Source organism: Capricornis sumatraensis, chromosome 1 (assembly GCF_032405125.1).
Source record: "Capricornis sumatraensis isolate serow.1 chromosome 1, serow.2, whole genome shotgun sequence".
Taxonomy (NCBI): Eukaryota; Metazoa; Chordata; class Mammalia; order Artiodactyla; family Bovidae; genus Capricornis; species Capricornis sumatraensis.
Genome location: NC_091069.1, coordinates 37,985,170 through 37,991,169, shown reverse-complemented (window position 1 = coordinate 37,991,169; position 6,000 = coordinate 37,985,170).

Here is a 6,000-nt window from a genome sequence, read left to right as displayed (position 1 = left end):
ATGTTTCCCTAAGGAGTTTGAGCCCTTGGCTCCTTTCATGAAAAATATTCCTTCATTCCTTCAGAAAGCATTTTTTTTGGGGGATATAAAAAGTAGACAAAGTTGTATCTCTCTTGAAAATTCTCCAGTTAGAGAGGGGAAGGAAACAAGAATATACCTAAGAATAGCCACCCTTCCCATGGCTAATCCCAGTCCTGACACTTCATGGATATCAACCTGGGGCAAGTAACAGTCAAGTCTCATCTGAGTCCATGCAAGGCTGGAGGCTTCTCGGATGGCAGCCCCCAAGGGATCCACTCACTGGGCCTCTGCCACTCTGTCCAGCTCCAAATACCAGCTTGTTGTCCCTGACTAGTCCAGGCAGTTTGGGAGAAAGCAACAAGAATAGGAAATGCAAGCCTGCTCAACCATAGCTTAGAGCTGCTCGACAGACAAAATAAAGACACTTGAGACCCTTAACAAATAGCTCAGACTTATGTTATTAGGTGCTGAATTTGTGGGTGCATCAAGTGAGGAAAGGGAGAGATGGTCGAGGACTTGTGACCAGGGCTGAAAAGAGAGGAAGGCAGTAACAAAGCAGGGTGGATATATTGCTGTGTTGCCTTCTACGGGAGGGTGTTGGCAGGTGGCACGGGGAGGAAAGGGCGCACAGCCTTACATCTGACGGATGTGGCTCAAAGAACAGCCTGCACAGGTGATGGGCTGCCGAGTTGCTGGTAATGGCCTTGGTGGCTGGGTGAGCAGACTGGTTTGTAATAGGTTCACACTGTCCTGCATCTTCAAATGGCTCAGCTGGAAGCACTTTTCAGTGGTGCCTTTCCAAAACTGGAATTTCTTAAACAGGATAGGAAGGTTCTGTTTTGCAAAGTTGTTCTCAGGTACCCTTCAAAACTGTTGTATCACTGGAGAAACAGGACAAACACAAACATCAACACACACACACACACACACACACAAAGATTCTCAGCTGCTCTCTCTCTCTTACACACACAAATGCTGAAGCCCTGTAGACACAGTAATACTGCTAACATTTGGGAAAATTGTTGAATTAGGGCCAAAACCTACAATAACTGAAATAACTTTGTATGAAATCTTTTCGAACAGAGGGAAGAAGTCAGGGGAAGAGCATTGGAAGGATTGCCTTACTCTTCATCCTTGTTTGATTAATGCTCACAGAGAGAGGGCGTGGGTTGAAATTGATCATATTCCCCACACCCCTCAATCTGCTTTTTTTATTGAAAAAAAAAAGACTTGTTTGAGATACATGAATGATACATTTAGTTTTCAAGGGAAAATTTGCTTTTGTATTAGAAGAAAATGAAAGAGTGCATTTTAAGAAACTTATCTAGAGAGTTGCATTTCCTGAGCTGTAAGGGAAAAAAAAAATTCTTTTCCGTCTCGTGACTTATCTCCTTTTCTCTCAGCAATAAGTCATCTTGAGTCTTTTTTTTTTTTTTTTTTCCCGTTCCTGGATCAAATGAGAACAACATGGAGAGAAATGATGGGACATGATGGGACATGATGGTTTCAAAACTTAGTCATGCTGGAAAGGCAGGCCCTGAATGGTAGAACTGAAATGGGAGTGGCTGGAAAGGAGGTGTGCAGATCAGGGGACCAAGTGCTCCCAAGATAAGCTGCAGCTTTGCAGACAGCTAATTAAATGAGCACCTATTTTTTTTTTATATACTTATTTTGTATTGGAGTATAGCAGATTAACAGTGTTCTAATAGTTTTAGGTACACAGCAAAGGGACTAAGCAATACATATACATATATTCATTTTCTCCTAAACTCCCCTCCTGTCCAGGATTCCATGTAACATTAAGCAGAGTTCCAAGTGCTTTACAGTAGTTCTTTGATGGTTATCCATTTAAAATATAGCAGTGTGTACATAAAATAAGCATCTATTTAAATCTTTCTTCTCCAGAGCCCGGATCCCTCAGCTCAAAACTCAACCCATCTTAACACCTAGCAATCATTGACTGTTGTCTCAGTGAGATGGGAAGGGAGCCAGATAACCCAGACCCCAGAGTTCATGCCAGGCAGCACTTCCTTCACTGTGACATTCAGCTGTAGAGTACCATGTGGGCAGAGAGGGATCTGATTTCTTTCTTTCTTTTTCATTCAGTTCAGTCACTCAGTCATGTGCGACTCTTTGCGACCCCATGAATCGCAGCACGCCAGGCCTCCCTGTCCATCACCAACTCCCGGAGTTCACTTAGACTCATGTCCATCGAGTCAGTGATGCCATCCAGCCATCTCATCCTCTGTCAACCTCTTCTCCTCCGGCCCCCAATCCCTCCCAGCATCAGAGTCTTTTCCAATGAATCAACTCGTCGCATGAGGTGGCCAAAGTACTGGAGTTTCAGCTTTAGCATCATTCCTTCCAAAGAAATCCCAGGGCTGATCTCCTTTAGGATGGACTGGTTGGATCTCCTTGCAGTCCAAGGGACTCTCAAGGGTCTTCTCCAACACCACAGTTCAAAAGCATCAATTCTTCGGGGCTCAGCTTTCTTCACAGTCCAACTCTCACATCCATACCTGACCACTGGAAAAACCACAGCCTTGACTAGATGGACCTTTGTTGATAAAGTAATGTCTCTGCTTTTGAATATGCTATCTAGGCTGGTCATAACTTTTCTTCCAAGGAGTAAGCGTCTTTTAATTTCATGGCTGCAATCACCATTTGCAGTGATTTTGGAGCCCCCCAAAATAAAGTCTGACACTGTTTCTACTGTTTCCCCAATCTATTTCCCATGAAGTGATGGGACCAGATGCTATGATCTTAGTTTTTCTGAATGTTGAGCTTTAAGCCAACTTTTTCACTCTCCTCCTTCACTTTCATCAAGAGGCTTTTTAGTTCCTCTTTACTTTCTGCCATAAGGGTGGTGTCATCTGCATATCTGAGGTTGTTGATATTTCTCCCAGCAATCTTTTTCATTAATTGGCTTTACTTTTAGAGCAGTTTTAGGTTCATGGCAAAACTGAGCAGAAGATATAGAGAGTTTCCATACACCCCCCAGCCCCACACACGCACAACCTCCCCAACTCTCAACAGCCCCACTGGAGTGGTATGCTTGTGACAGTGGATGAACACACACAGACGCATCATATCACTCAAAGCCCACAGTTAACCTTGGGCTCACTCTCGGTGTTGAACCTTCTATGGGTTCTGACAAGCACATTTTGCTCCCACATTATCCCGCAGATGCAGTTCCGGGTATATGTCGATTGGGCAAGTGTTACGAAAATCATATCGTGACTGTGAAAGATAGCACATCCAGAAAGGATTGGTCGAGACATGCGGGTGTTGATGGATAGTTGTAAAGATCCAGAGCTCCGCAGATGCCTGTCTGGGACTGGCTGGACACGATGATTTCCAAGGTCCCATTCAGCTCCAGGACCTGTGCTTCTGTGGCCTAGGCCAGACACAGTCAGGAACTGGCCTTATGGAGGCATGTCCTACAAGGGGTGCTGCTTATCCAGCCTGACCATGTTGCTCTGACCAACATGGTCTTCACACAGCAATTCACTGGAGGTCACCCTGTTGCTTGAAAGCACCTGAAAAGGTTCCCTTTTTCTCAAGACTTTTCCAAGATGATAAAATGATTGAGACTATGGAATAAGATCAACATAATTCATTAAACTATTAACTATGTCTAGCATATGCATATGTGTTAAGTTGCTTTGGTCATGTCTGACTCTGTGCGGCCCTATGGACTGTAGCCTGCCAGACTTCTCTGTCCATGGGATTCTCCAGGCAAGAATACTGGAGCGTGTAGCCATGCCCTCCTCCAGGGGAATCTTCCCGACCCAGGGACTGAAGCTACATCTCTCACATCTCCTGCATTGGCAGGCAGGTTCTTTACCACTAGTGCCACCTGGGAATGTTATTTATTTAAAAAACTACACATAATATATAAAGTGGCTCTGGTGCTAAATTTGATGCCTCTTCACTGAGGCACTGGTGACAGTTTAGAAGGGATGTCCTACTGTTCCCCCTTTCTGTGACTGCAAAGCCATAGTAGACTGGTCACAGAAAGTACCTTGGGTCCTCCCATCAGTGTTCCAGGCAGCTGCTACTTGTCCATGGCCACTGGGATGTGGAAACCAGCTCTGCAGATGCTGATCCCCATCAGATATTCTTTTGTTGCCCCAGTTCTTTTTCATCCACTGATCTTCTATTATACCATACAAGTCGCAGTTAAAATTTGCAATCTCATCACTAGGGCTTTCACAGCTAATGTGGAAAAGTTTCTATGCAGTGGTTCTAAACTTCTGCTTAAGGACAGCATCTTCACCAACCAGCTCCTAAGGAAGTGTCCTTCCCTCTAATGCTTCCTTTTGGAAAGTATGCTCTCTCCATCATCTGTGGATCCCCATCTCTCTCTGAGAGACATGCTTTTAGTAAGAAAAGAAGAAATTACAGATTGAGAGTGATTTGGAAAAAATGATTTCATTATACTAAGGAGAGTCCTATGGCCCTTCTCCTCATCACTAATAAACAACCCTTTGGCTGAGCTGCCTGAGGTGTAACTCTGGAACCATTTCACCTTTTTCCCTGCATTCCATGGTGCCAGCTTCTCCCAGTAATTCACCGTGGTGTGCCAAGTAGGTTTGGTGCCACATGGCGCTTATTTTCTGGGAAGGCTGACTCTTCTATTTGCCTGGTCAACTCACTAGTCCCCATGAGACCAATCTCTGATTGAATTTATCACTGAACCATTGACTGTTCAATTGTGCCAACCAGTATTTATCGAGCAACTTCTCTCTGCTAGACCCTTTCTTTTATTGCAGGCTGGCTTCCCTGGGAAGCATCCATCCCTGGGATGGAGTTTAGCATTGTTGTTATTGGTTAGTTGCTAAGTTGTGTCTGACTCTGCAACCCCATGGACTGTAGCCCGTCAGGCTTCTCTGTTCATGAGATTTCCCAGGCAAGAATACTGGAGTGGGTTGCCATTTCTTTCTCCAGGGGATCTTCCCGATGCGGGGATCAAACACCCATCTCCTGCATTGGCAGGCGGATTCTTTACCACTGAGCCACCAGGGAAGCTCAAGTTTAGTACGCAGCAGGTTTATTGGAGGATGCTCTTGGAAAGGGGAAGGGAAAGATATGGGAGGAGGCTGAGGGAGGTGTTGGGCTGCAATGTGGTCACGAGGAGTGGGCTGAGCCCGTGTGGAGTTCTAAAGTGAGAGGGCCCTTCAGAACTGTTGCAGGTGGGGCCAGGCTGTTATAGCCCCTCATTGACCTTCACTGGTGTGGCTGTCCATGGGAAGAGGGGGTGGCATCATGGAAGGCAGATCACTGCCACCAAGGACAATTTCTGGAGATGTCTTGAAGTTAAGGGCTGGCAGCTGGCAGCCCTGTAGCTGGGGACATAAGCACTTGAGACAATCCAGGTGATACAGCAAGGCAACCCCTGCCCTGTGCTTAGCTTAAGCCTTCCAGGCCCTGGGGAGGAGTTCATTACCTGGATGGTGAGAATCAACAAGGATGCAAATGACAGTGCTGTGAGGAGGCGGCTGAGGACAGAGACGCCAAAGCCCTAGGGATATGCAGGCGGGGCTGCTGTGGAGGTGGAAGAGTCACTTGCTTGGGGGAGTGTTTGAACTGGGTCTTAGAAAAGCCTGGCTTGCAGATTTTTGTCCTTATCCAGTTGAGGCAGCCTGATTGAAATCCTTGGTGCCTGGAGCGGGCTTGCTTGTACACAGACCATGAGACCTGGATTCCAAACCAGATGTTCAGTCAATCGCCAGGGCTGGGGAGTGACGTCTGACCAAGCACGGCAGCTTGGAGTCAGTTTGCTTGTTTTCTCTTCATCTCAAGAAGTTCCAGGAAATGTCACTGCAGAGGTCAGGGCTGCTATTATCTCAGGCCTCACTTCCTGTGGCCCCTGGATGTGCCAGGAGATCAAGAGGACAAGCTACATCTGCTCTGGGGCCTGGACAGTTACTCTTCTTGGGGCAAGAAGCACCCTCTGACTTATTTACAGTTCTCTAT